Source organism: Dermochelys coriacea, chromosome 17 (genome assembly GCF_009764565.3).
Source record: "Dermochelys coriacea isolate rDerCor1 chromosome 17, rDerCor1.pri.v4, whole genome shotgun sequence".
NCBI classification, from domain to species: Eukaryota; Metazoa; Chordata; order Testudines; family Dermochelyidae; genus Dermochelys; species Dermochelys coriacea.
The window spans coordinates 11483693-11497865 of NC_050084.1; the positions used below are offsets into that span (position 1 = coordinate 11483693).

General features: G+C 41.6%; 1 long non-coding RNA gene across 2 annotated transcripts in view; it reads right to left on the reverse strand.

The window, feature by feature from the left end:
• The window catches only part of LOC119844737, a 225729-nt gene that overhangs the window by 107696 nt on the left and 103860 nt on the right, over window positions 1–14173 (reverse strand). For both annotated transcript variants that reach the window (XR_005289384.1, XR_006276236.1), the window contains exon 2: window positions 9927–10236. This is a non-coding gene — a long non-coding RNA (uncharacterized LOC119844737). The remainder of the gene's footprint in view (window positions 1–9926; window positions 10237–14173) is intronic.

Below are 14173 nucleotides of genomic sequence, written 5' to 3' on the forward strand. Positions count from 1 at the left end.
AAAACTACACTGGAGAAAAATACAGGGACAAATCTAATACTGGCAGAGAATTAGAATAAGTGACTTAATAGTCTTTTGCATCGATGACTGTGACACATATATGGGGTGTACCTGTCCTGTAGCTACTGCCTTTTTAACATAGCTTGCTATCACCTTCCTCTCCAGTCACACAGACATTATTAGGGTTAGGTTGTCAGCTCTTCCTTATCGAATTTCTACTGAAATTAGCTATAAAATAATCCAGTTTGGGGATATATGTAGAGAAAGATTCACAATATGTCAAGTGAGCTGCATCGTAAAGTAGGAATGGAGAAAGAAAGAAGTCCACAGAGTTTGGAGAACAAAAACGGGGATTTTCAAAAGCACCTAAGATTTAGGAACCTTAGTCCATTGACATTCATGGAAATTTGTCCCTCTAAATCACTTGGGTGCTTTGGAAAAATCTCACTCAAAATTATAGACCTGATCCAAAGCCTACAGAAGTCAATGGAAAAACTCTCTCTGCTTTATCAGGCAATGGATCAGGCCCTACCTGAACAATGTCTACTTTTAACTGGCTACAAAAGCTTAAAGTTATTCATAATCAAGTTCTAAATGAAGCCCAAGTGAGGTTTTGTGCAGTTAAAGGTAATGCTTCCTGTAGCTAAGAAAGCTCCCTCAAATAGAAATAACTACCCACAAGAACAAGAACACCACAGAGAAGATGCTTTGTCATCTTGCCAGTAGACCGAGGAATAATTTACTCTATAAGGAAAAAAAAAAACACGCCTAAACTCAACTATTATACAACTCGTACACCAAGCACCTTTTAGAGCAGCCTGAGAAATCAGGCAACTTCTTTCATCTGGCTTCCTTGGCAATCCCTGCCTTGAGGATATGCAACTGTAGCGCTTTATTGGCTTAGCCTTCTCCTTGCCAAACAGATGGATGAAAGTAGTATAATTTAAGGGGAAACAAAGGTCAGGAGCTATTTGACCATTTAAAATGCATTCGATTCCCAATATGAACTTTGAAAATGTGATCAAATCCCCAAGTCAAATGCTGTGATCACAAGGGCTGTCAACATTTTGAAAAGGACCCAGGTATTCAAATTTTGTGCATATTCAGTGTCACATTATGCGTGTGGTTTATCTTTTATACAGATTTTTTATTAGTAGAGGCAAATAACATGGTAGATTGGAATTAGGTCTATTGTATGCACCTAGAGTGCAATACATGGCTTAAATTGCCTAATTGTGTAGGTCTGGTCTATCATAATAATCTCTCTCTGTTCCTCTTGCATGTGCTTTCAAATGGAGTGGCTAATTATATGTAAGTATCTGATTATTATTGTTCGCCTGGTAGTAGCACATAGGGGTCATAGACCAGGACGATCTTATGCTAGGCGCTGTACAAACCCAGAACAAAAGGCTGCAATAGTAGTTTTGCTCTCTTACAGAAATTATAAACATTTGGCTGGGATTTTCAAATGAACCTAAGGGATTTAGGTGCCATAATAGATGTGGTGGATTTTAAATTGTGCTTGCATCTGAATAATAAAAATATTTAACTAAACATTGTGAGCCAATTAAGGTGTAGTAGCTGGATTAGAATATTTAAAAAGATTGTCCATGCAGTTGCCATAGAAATACCGGATGGGATTTTCAAAAGCATCCAAATGATTTAGGAGCAAAGGTCCGCATTGATTTTTTCAGTGGAGTTTGTGCTCAAAAGCCCAGACCCTTAAAGGTATACAAGATCCTAACTTCCACTGAAATCAATGACCATGGAATAAAAACTTATATAGAACAGAATGGAGTAGAATATAAATACCTTTGAGGATTTGGGCCAAAGTCACCAGGATGCTTTTTACAAATCCCATCCTGTTGATGTGGATAGACCTGTGACGGGGAGGGGAAAGCTGTGGGTTTTATTCCTGAGTCTACTGTATTTTCATTCGTGTGCCCTGGAGGCATGTCACTTCACCAGTCTGTGCTTCAGTTTCCCAATCTGCCAAGTGAAGATTGGCAGAGACCTTGGGGGGCTTTCACCTTCCTCTGCAGCATAGGGCATGGGTCACTTGCTGGTTTTAAACTAGAATAAATGGATTCGCTGTAGCTTGAAGACTTTCAGATCATGATTTGAGGATGTCAGTAACTCAGCCAGAGGTCATGGGTCTATTACAGGAGGGGGGCTGTGATAGGCAGGAGGTCAGACTAGATGATCACGATGGTCCCTTCTGGCTTTAAAAATCTGAATTGAAATGCTCTGAGACTGATGGCTGAAAAATGTTATACAAAAGCTAAATATTAATATTACTTGTTATTAAACAATAATGTGATCTGCCACATTTGAATTCCAGAGAAAAATACTCACTGAAAGGATCTGATACAGGCTGTTGCCAGTGATGCAAGGATAGCATTGATTGCATGTGCTAGCAGGTTAAAAATGATTTCTTTGGCCCAGAATTTTGCCCTCCCCCCACACACGATTTTCATGTTTTCAACTGATATTTAAGTTCAGTTCATAATTTAATGTTACCACTTTCAACTCCATTCATAACGCAAGTGGTGTCACTTACATGGATTAGCCTCTTTGGAAGCGTATCCGGTATATCCCTGCCATTCCCTCTGCTGCTAATGGATCTCAAAGCTGTACTTTTTAAATCCACTCCTGCTCAAAGTGTATGGCTGAGAGTGACGTTTGCTGCCTTCACAGTCTGCAGCGAGAATGCCTGTGCCATCCGAGTGAATCGTTGGCTCCCGTTGGCTGGGACTTAGCCAGGTTTGTCGTGCCCAGATGGAATATCAGACGTGTGCATAGAAGCAACAACTGCAGGTTGGAGAAATGACTGGGTTGTTGAGGCTGAGACGGCAGCTGACTGAGCCTATCTGTGCAATAAAATAGCTCCAAATCTGGGGACACAAATGAAACTTGCTGGTGGACTGACAGATGTCAGACTCACATTATCACTGACTTGAGTGCAGCAGAGTGTACTTGCTCCAAGGGGAAGGCAATACCTAGAGTTCTAGTTCATGTACGGCACCAGGTACAGCAGTCACCCTTAAAATGTCTCAGCCAGATCCTCAGCTGTCAGACTAGTTCCCTTGAAGTCAATAGGACTATTCCAATTTACATCAGCTCAGGATCTGGCTCTCACAGCTAGTTCCCAGACTAGATATCAGGGAAAGATGTGGTCTCTTACTGCTTAGTGACTCAGTGTAAAATTTACCAAGGCACCTACGTGAATTAGGAGTGCTATTTTCAAATATTAATTAGGGCCAGATTTTCAAAGGTTTATGCACCTAAGGATGCAGCTAAAGGGTTTTTTCCAAAGCATAAAAGGAGGATAGGTGCCTAACTCCTGTTGATTTCAATAGGACTTAGGCATCAAACTAGCTTAGGTGCTTTTGAAAATCTCTCTGAGCAACCATTTGCACCTTTAGGCATCTAAATACCTTTGAAAATCTGGCCCTTAGACGCCTTAGTCCCATTGACTTTCATTGAGAGTTTCCTACTTGCCTAAGTTAGTTTTGCAAAATGTCATTTAGGCTCCTAAATCACGGAAGCCCATCACCTCAAAGGTATTTTAAGAATTTCTACATGAGTTAGCTGCCTAATACTTTTGAGGATCTGGGCGTTAGGCACTTTCGAAAATGTTACTCTTCATGTCACCATCAAGTGTGTTAAGGGGAAAATTTTCAAAAGGGCCTTAGGAATGAAGGTGCACAAGTCCTATTGACTATCAATGGAATTTGTGCTCCTAACTCCTTTAGGTATTTTTGAAAATTTTCCCCCCTATATGCTGGAGGAGTATTATCTCTAATTTTTGATATAAGTCAGGGGTGGGATCTATATCCTCCTCTTTATTTTGCCCAGTGTTCACTATGCTGATTTAATATTAAAAGAATAAAAACTGGGTTAAGAAAAATGATGTATTGCTGACAGAAGCTGTGTAGTTTACACCATGATAATAGTGGCAGTGCCCTCCTGTTAAATATGATGGGATTTTGCCAAGAGCAAATTAAGGGCCAGGTCCGTCCCTGGTATAAAAAACAGCATAGCTCCACTAAGCATTTGGTTTGATTGCTAGGAGAAGAATTTGCAGATCATCAGCAACTAGGATAACTATACTGAAGACGGTTTTTAATTTTTCTATTCAACAGCACTGATTTCTGCCTGGAAGACTGTGACCTTGTTGTTTCAGGTGAAATACACACGGAGAGATCAGAATCTGGACTTGTCACATCTCTGCAAATCAGGATTAGCTCCATGGTGCTCAATGGAGATAGACCAGTATAAAGCTGGAGTAAGCGAGATGAGAATCAGTCCCTTGGTATTTGAAAGTGCTGATGCATAAGTAATGCATCATACCTGAAGGAGTAGCATTTCTCTGCTGTGAAAATTGTTAAGCCCAAGCCACAGCACTGAAGTGTTGCTCCTGTGACAAGCTATTCCCTCTGAATTAAAAAGAAAAAGGTGGGAACAATGTATTAGACAGGCTTACCTCTGTCATTGGAGTCATATGGGGACGCTGGCTATAGTGCATGGGGAGTTCCCAGGAGATTTCCCATTATTGTGATGTGTGCTAGTTCTTGAACATCATTACAAAGGTGCACCCTGCTGATTGAACAGTTTGATTGTATCAGTAACTGGCTACCATCTATATTACAGAAATACCCCTGATAAGAAGCACGAAACCAGAGCAGCCTAATTAGAGAGCATTTCAGCCTTCTGGATCTCAGCCTTGCTGATCTCCTAATTTTCTCTGAAAGTTACATCTCCAGAAACCCAGGAATGTATCTGAACAGGAACCCTTGCCACAAATGACATTAGAACAATAGTTCCCCTTGGTTTAAGCCCACTGAGAAGATGTATTTCTGTAATGATGCAAAGTTCCCAGGACTAAGGTCATTTGTGGTAAGGAGGGGGGCATGCTGTGTGTGTATGTGGGGGGGGGGGGGAAGAGTGACAGTGACAGAATTTCTCCCTGTAGCAACAGTCATGCAATACAAGAAAAGTAGTGCCCCCCCCACACACACACATATATAGTGACTACATCTACACAGCTCAAGTCAAGTTTGTTAATTTAAGTGTCATACGCATTTTATAGCTGAGGGAAGGGCATTGGTCAATCCTTAGGGACGCAGGCAGGCCTTGTCAATGAGTGCAGCCTGCAGATATGTGGCCTGCATCTTCTAACTGGTCACAGCAACAAACCGGGTGGGGCTCACTTATACTTACTAGCAGCACATCTGATAGTTCCACATCTGAAGTAAATGAGCTTTACCCAAATGTGCCTGGAAGGTGAAAACCAGGATCCTGGGGTAACGCAGTTTAATTCCCATTGTATAACCTATAAGTACCCTGCTTTGGTAAGAGAAACAGCAAGTTGCAAATCCTTTAGATCCTATTTTCAAAAGTGACATAAGCATGTGGGAGGGGGTTGTCAGACACCCAATTCCCAACAAGTGGGAGTTAGGCATTTAATTCACAAAAACTTTAATTGCTTTTTAAAATCTCACCTTTAGGAGCCTAGGTCCTATGGACTTCCAAGGAAATTTAGGCGCCTAAAGGCTGGAATTACAAAGGTATTTGGATGCCTTAAAATGGGAGTTGGGATTTTCAAAAGTGCTTAATCAAGTTAAGTGCCTCTCTTATCTTTAGGCACCTAAATACCATTGAAAATCTGCCCCTACATCACTTGGACTTAGGGTCCTAAATCCTATGGGTGCATTTGAAAATTTTACCCATACATAGACTGTTTTATGTAAAGTTGAACATCTAGAAAGGCTGCATGATCCAGTGCATAGGGCATTGTCCTGGGATTCAGAAAGCTGGATTCTGTTCTTAGCTCTATCACTGATCAGGTGTATGTCCTTAAGCAAGTCTCTGTGCCTATTTCCTTTCCCACCATTTGCCTGTTTTGTCAATTTAGATTGTAAAAGCTACAGGACAGGGACACTCTCACTTCATCTATGTACACTGCCAAATACAATAGAGATCTCATTTGGGATCTCTGAGCATCATAACTATAAGTCAACTTTTTCTTTCCAATAGTTAGTCATTTGCAGCCAACAGTCTAAAACACAAACATGCTTCTTCCAAACCCAGAGTTGCCACTCTTTGGCTGCTGAAGTTTCATTGCTCCTTGTACCCTCTTCTCCTTTGTCATCTATTCCTCATGATGTTAGCCCAGTGCACTCTGCAAGATCTGTATAGACTCTAAGCTGCTCTGAAATATATCTCCAGTTGTAATTTCAATAAATGCAGCGTTGACACCTTTTCATATGTAAAATACTGAAGCTATTGCTCGTTTGGGATTATGGAATCCTTGCTGCCTTGAAACATTAATGTGAGAAAAATATGGTCATTAACTAAGAATGATTTGCATGTTTCCAGTCCTCCTTTGATCAATGGCTTTAAAAAAAATGCTAACAACTGCAAACAGCATAATATTGCCTCCGATTTATTTTGGCTGAGAGCCACCTTGGCATTACTGAATCCATCATGTAACCATCCCATATGGCTGGGATAAGAGCAGACAAATAAAGAACCACCAAAGACACATTTGAATGATTGGAATCCCCATATCTGTGCCTGTGTGCCATTGTTTGCAATGACTTGAATAAAGAAAAACACCATGAAAGGATTATTGGGCAACTGTGTTCCCATCAAACAGCCTTTCAGTTTTCTGTGTACAAAGCAGCGTATCACTTCTTTTGGTGGTGTCGTGAATGTTAATGAAGACGGCTGCCTTTGCCACTTCGCTGAGGATGGAGAGTTGGTGGGGACAAGAAAGAAGTAGAAAATGGATTGTTGGAGTCACAAATTTCTGGAGGATATACACCTCTGAGTTTGTGAGCCTCTTGACATGCACCCAGTCCAAATCCCAGTGAAGAGATAGCAAGTCTAATGGATGTATTAGGCTATAAAAAGCAATCCAAGCTAGCGAAATGCTCATTTTCACATCACCGGTAGAATGAACCACTGCTTGCCTGTCCTAAAGAAGACATGCTCAGAACTGCAGGCTATCTTCAATCCTTCTCTGATTGAAAAAGAGATAGAAAACCCCCCATTGTTTAAAATGGGAGCAGGATCAGACCTACTGTGGCTGTTTTCCTATTTTTTTTTTTTTTTTTTTTTTGAGGGAAAACTGACTCCTTGTGGAGAACAGCACCATCATCTGCTCCTTTTGGCCTGACATTTCCTGGTACATTCCAATGCAAAAAAGGAGAAGCTGGCATAGTAGGACAGAAGGAGACAATTTCTTGCTATTTAGCAACCATGAGATTTCATTCAGCTGGCCAAGATAGCCTCTTATCACATTCACCAGTAACTGTATTGACTTCAAGGGAAGACATGTTGTCCTTCCCATCCAGCATGTGAGACTGTGGGGCGGAGCCAAGAGGGCAGACCATTCCCACTGGATTGCCTTATTATAGCAGTCAGCCAGTGTGGTAGTTCCTCAAAAAGGAGGTCTCTCATTGGTTACTCCTGGTCCTTACAACAGGTGCTTCTTGGGTTCGCTGACTGGTGCAAAGGACAGTGCAAACAAACAAGGCAGCTCTTTACTACTCTGCCCTCTAACACAAACTGCAATGTGCAATTGCTCCTGATTCACAATGGTGTAATTGACAGGAGAAGCAGCCCCTCTGTATCTCTAGATTGTATCAGGTACTGGCCAATGGCATTTAGATAAAGCATGCAAAAGAATTTTGGATTCACCCACCTCCTTTTAGGAGGATATCTATACTTTACACTTTTTATTGTGGATCTCAAAGCAACTTGTAAGCAAACACATATTATTATACTCATTCAACCAGTGTGGCCAACTTTTATGATTTTATTGTGAATCTTGCGATATTTGGCGTTTTTCCTAAATTACCAGCTGCTGGTAGCAAGATATTACATGGACATCTCAGCTTCCATTTTTTTTAAATGTACATTTCTAGCCCTCAGGGTGTTGGGTAAGTGCTCAGAAATGTGAAGCAAGTGCTCAGAAACCAAAAGGTAAATGAAAAGAACCCAGCCAGTACTATTTTAAAAAAAAATCATGATTTTGATGTAAATCATGAAGTTTTGGCCCAACACGTGACTTTTGAATACTTGGGGTTAGTAATACTGTCTAACAGATGGGTAAACTGAGGTCCAGAGAAGTTAAGTGACTTGTCTAAAACCAAGGGGGAATATAGGAACAAAGCAATGGACCAGTGAGCCATCAACTCCAGTATTGCATGACATTAGCCCGCACCAGATACTTCAGAGGCAGGTGCAGAAGTTATGGGATAATCTGTTCACAAACAAGTTTTCCTCCTTAACCCCAGTAGTTAAATGTTGGCTTCTGCCTTGAAGCATCAGGCCTTATTTCCCTTCCAAAACTCTTGGTTAGTTTAATATGAACAGGGCCTGATTCTCTGATTACTGGTCTGACAACAAAGGGAGCTTGAGATCTGGCCCGGAACAGCTGGTTAGGGCCAGACCTACAAATTAATTCTGTGAACCCAGAAGATGAGTCACTATCCTTAACCACTGGATACTCTCCCTCTGTCTCTTCAGCACTGCTTCTCTTTGTTCTAAGCAGAAGCTTTTAGGAAAACTGTGTATTAAAATAAATTAAACCCTTGCCCCATTTGTCCTTCAAGGTGCTAATCTGTTAATATGCCATTGCAATCAATAGGACGTTAGGGCAGACACAGTATATTCAGGAGCTGAGCAGGTGTGGTCTAACTGGTTGTGCCTGATACTGTATATTAAGCCACCCAATGGGTGGGTTCACTAAAACTACATTCTTTCTTGGTTTATGTGGCATAATCAACAGAACAGCTAACTGCAACCTTTACATGCCTAGTTAATTCAGCAATAACAGAAGAGCATTCTGAATGAATAACCTGTAACACATGGCAGTAGCCAGTTAGAAAAGATCATCTTTAGGTCTAAATTCCTCAGTGTCCTGTTAGCAATGTGACTTTCCTTTCTACTGACTTGTGTTATAATCTCCCATTTGCAGAATAATGTTTCAGGTCAAACTTTCAGGGGAGCCCAACCCCACATAGCTCCCATTGTGGGCCCATAATAAAGTGGCTTCCCAGTGGGGGCTGTTGAGTAGAGCTAACGAAAAGTTTTCTGTTGTAATTGTTTTTGATGGAAATGAGCTTTCAACAAAATGGAAGTTCCCCCCCCCCGCCCAAAATGTCAGTATCTGTCCAAAAAAAAAAAAAAAAAAAAAAAAAAACCTCACCTGTATTTTGTGGAAAACTGAAAGTTGTGTTTTTTTTAATGAAAACCAACAAAAATAATGAACATTTTTAACCAATAGGAAAAAAATAATGTACCAGTTTTAGTGCTGAGTATGTTTCAAAGTCTCATCACTTAATTTGCATGTCTAAATCGGAGTTTAGTCTACATTTTGGCCTAAATCTGGTCCCAAGTCTACATTCAGAAAGGAAAAATGTCCACTTATGCTTTAAGCAGGTACAAAGTCTATATGGCCCATATTTTAAAGGGTTGCAATGCAATGCCTTAAATGTCTGGGCCTTTGACTGTATTTACACATCCCTGTCAAATACGTGTCTGACAAAAATTCTGCACACACATTAGTACATGCCCGACTATTCTGCTGACTGCAGGGAACAATATCATATACGGTACAGGACCATCAAGCCCCACAAAAGGAAAAATCCAAATCACAAAAGAAAATGCAAGAACATAAATAGAATGGAATGTCATGTGAAGTACTGCTAAATTACTATTTATTTTACAAAGCTGAAAATAAATCAAAGGATGTCAGAATTGCTTATGTAGCAGATTTAAAAAAAAAAGCGTTATTTGTGCAAGCTCCTTGCAACATTTCCCATTTAATAGCCAGTGAATTCTGCAACTTAATTAAAATATGAGCAAATGCTGCGAAATGCAAACTGCAAGTGTTAGGGCTGGACTGGATTTACCTTCGCTTGCAACAAAATGTTCAGTAATCCCCTTTGCCATCATGCTCTCCAGGCCCCACTAGGATCCTTTGTTCCAAGGTTTGCTGATTTCCCCCTCTTCTCTCTCAGCAGGTCTTTATAGTGGATTAATAAACATGCAGGCTTGTGCCCTGTGTGAGGTAACTGGCGGCAGCTTGAGCGCAGATGAGATTGGTTCCAATGATTATACATGCAGCAAGGAAATTTCAGTAGGGGGTGAGACAGCTTTCATCATGGCAGGTGCTCCATTGACTGGGCTCACTGCTATCTCAAGTTCATTGTCAGCATTGCCCTGAAATCAGCAATAGAGGGGCCCAATTAAAAAAAGGCAAACATTAATAGTGCTTCCAGCAGTTTTCATAGGTGCTAAAAAAAATAGAGTCAGATCCTCAGCTGCTGTAAGTGAGAATAACCTCGCTGAAGTCAATGGAGCTACAGCTATTTACCGCAGTTGGAGAGTTGGCCTCCATATTTTAAAATTCTCAAGCGCTGCTGAGGAACCACGCACCTCCTCTCTTCTTAGATGGCACTGACGTGGCCTAAACATGCAAGTGTTGTTGCTTAAAGTTTGACAGCTAAATCCATCTTTGGGCATTCAATTAAGTGGTCTGTAAGTTAGTGAGAACTGCAGAACTTAGATTCTATGCTTTTTGGGTCAGGGACCATCCTTTTGTTTTGTGTTTGTACCGTGCCTAGCACAGTGGGGTCCTGGTTCATTATCACAATAGTAATGAAATATAATAAAGGTTTTGGCACTTCTGAAAGTCAAGACTTTTAGATTGGCACCTTAATATGGATTTAACTTTCTGATTTAAGCCACTCAGATTTGAAAATGGTGGTGTGTTCCTTTACATCCACAATGATTTCCGCATCATTGAACTCAAAATCCCCACCTAGCCATGTGGTGCTTTGGTTGGCAGTAGTATTGTCCAGATTTACTGCTGGGCATTCACACGCTTGTCAAAGACCTACAAAGAGTCTTGTCCCCTTAGATTGTAAGCTCTTTGGAGCAGGAATTGTCCATTACTTTGGGTATGCATATGTGTAAGAGAAGGGCCTGGCACAATGGGGCCACAGTCTTGGTTGGAGCTGATACACCCTCGTGAAATAAACAAACAACCACCCATTTGAGAAATAAGGGGAGGAGCTTTTGGTTAGCCTTAGTTTAGCACCTATGTACATTATTTCCCTCTCTTTCTTAACGTCTAATTAAGACACTTGGATCACTCTTTTTCCTACCATCCATGTCTGCATAACAGTAATTGTAAGTACTCTGACGCTCCAAAACAGGTGATTGGTTTATTGCCCATGGGGTACATACACATTTGTTCAGTATATTACTACTCATTTGTCAAATGTCAGTGTGGCTCGTTTACTAGCACTCTGCCTGCTGGCGACAGAGGATTGTATGATTTTACATTGCCTACCAGATTTGCTCTCGCTACTCTTCAGGAGAGTTTTGCTATCATGTTAGACGGAACCAGTGTCTCTCCAGCCCGCTTCTGGTAATCTCAGATCCCAGAACACATCTCCTATTTTAAAAACCAGCTAACTAAATGGCCAGGCTCTTGCCACTTTTAGCCACACTGAGTAGTATCTTACCGTAAATAGTCCAATCACATTCAGCGTGACTACTTGCTGAGTAAAGTGAATGTGAATAAGTAAGGCTATGATGATGTCATGGAGGTCATGGAATCTATGACTTCCATTCACCTCCGTGACATTTTCTGCCCTGGGGCTGGAGCTCCACACCAGCCCCACCCTCGCAGCTCCCAGCCCCCAACCTGGTGGGGGAACCTCACACAGCTGCCCAGTCATGACGGGAAGCCAGAAGGATCCCACGCAGCTTCCCAGCTGCAGCGGCCAGTGGGGATTCCCCTGCAGCTTCCCAGCTGCAGCCACGGCCAGCGGCTGAGGGACCCTGCAGCTACCAGCAGCGAGGGGACCCCACAGCAGCCCAGCCCTAGGGGCAGAGGGACCCCAGAGCTGCATCGGTGGGGGACCCGGGAGCCCCAACAGCAGTGGGTGCTGAACCCATCTACACCTTTTATCAGGGATATTTTTAGTGAAAGTCAGGGACAGGTCATGGGCTGCCATGGATTTTTGTTTATATCCCATCATGTGCATGATTTTTACTAAAAATATTCCTGACAAAAACTTTGCCTTACAAAGAAGGGCAGGAGAATCTATCCGCAAAACTGTGTAAAACCAATGGACATTTTTTCCTGTAAATAGTTTTACTAGTTTTACTACTTAACTTCAAGTGATATATAGAAGAGAAGATGGCAAAAACCACCATCGTTAGGCTAGACTGTCAAGTCTACCTCTTCACAAATCCAGAATACAGTTCCTTAAAATAAAATGCATCACATGTTCAATGATATTGAACTTGCTTTTACATGGAAGATGCAGGAAAAATGATAGCTATTTAGCTTGTCCATCTTTGGCCTGATTATTTTTTTTTAAACAGGTCCTGATCACCCACCATTCCAGTTAAAGAGAACAGGAATTGCAGGTGCTCAGCAACTCCAAAAATCGGGCCTTTCAGTGTCTCAGGTTAGGCATCCAAAATTCATCGGCACTTTTGAAAATGTGGTCCTAGCTGCAGCTTAAAACAGAAACCAAGCTGAATACATGAAACTGACACACCCTGCTGAGCATGGCGTACAAATCCGAGAGTGCTGCTGCTAGGATTAGTGTTCAGAAACAAGGCTATTTTTGAAACACTGCCTCATTTCCTATGCTGTTGGAAGGGAAGAAAGTTGCTCATCTCGGAGTCCGTCAATTCATTAATGACATTTACTGACCTATTAAAAGTTTATCCTGCTCCCGTTGATGCTGAATGCTATTATCTCAGGTTTTAACATTCATTCAGGTGAAATTTGCCCACATGCAGAGGACCAGCATGAGTTCAGATCCCCGCATAAGTCCCATGGGGTCAAGATTCCATCCCTCATCTTTTGGTATTCCCCCACTCACGTGTATATGCCTTAGGGCAATTCTGCTTCTGGCCTTGATTCAGCAAGACCAGGTGGGTAAAGGAACATCTTTTATTGGACCAACTTCTGTTGGAGAAAGAGACGAACTTTTGAGCCGCACAGAGCTCTCCTTCAGGTCTGGGAAAGGTCATCCCAGTGTCACAGCAAAATGCAGAATGGAACAGATTGTTTAGCATAAGTAGTTAGCACATATTGTAAGGGACCAGCCTCGGTAGAGTGGACTGTTAACACCTCTGCAGTCATAGCACAAAAAGGGGTTTTGTGGGTTACAAATGGTTGTAATAAGCCATAAAGATAGAATATCCTTGCTAACAGTGACTTTCCCAGACCTGAAGAAGAGTTCTGTGTGGCTTGAAAGCTTGTCTCTCTCACCAACAGAAGTTGGTACAATTAAAGCTATTACCGCACTCAACTTGTCTTTCAAATATCCTGGGACTGACCTGGCTATAGCTACACATGGTTCAGCAAGGTATTTAAGCATGTGCTTCACATTAATATCTCCAATGAAGTCAAAGGACCTACTCAAGCACACACCTAGCTTCAAGCACATAAGTACCTTGCTGAATTAGGGGCTCTGCTCATACATTATAGGGTGGAAGGGGGTTTTTTCCCCAGAATTAATAAACAAGTTCAGAATAAAAATCCCAACCAGAAACATAAAAATTTTCTCCCTTCCTTTCCAGTCACAGCAGAGATAATGCATGCTCCCTCCAAATCCTTACACACTGTCACAAGGCAATTTCCTCCAGGGTGTTTATTCACTATTCAGGTCATGTCTTATTGACTATATAAATCTAATGTGAAAATAATTCCTTAAGATAGCAATATAATGAGAAAATAGCACACCCTGTCCAAGAGCGAGTATCAGTGAAAGTTTAAAATGATGTTTTAGTCTGTGTGTTTCTCTTTTCAGGGGACGTGGTATGTTAATTCTAAAACAGAATCAATGCAGTCATGCACAACACTACCAGTCTCTGCTTGACTTCTGTGGAAAAGACACAGCAAGGAAATGAGACTTCTGTTCTGGACCCCTAAATATTTCTTTCAGGCAGCCTCTGTGGGAGCAACTCAGCAGTCCATTTGTATTCAGGAAAGCACCTGAGCACCTGCTTACCTTTAGGCATGTGCAAAATCTGGGCACTTGTAGTTAAGCAACAGCTAAAGTACTTTTGTGATGGCCACCATCCTGGCCAACACCAGGGACTGATCTAAAAGTATCAGTCTCTACAG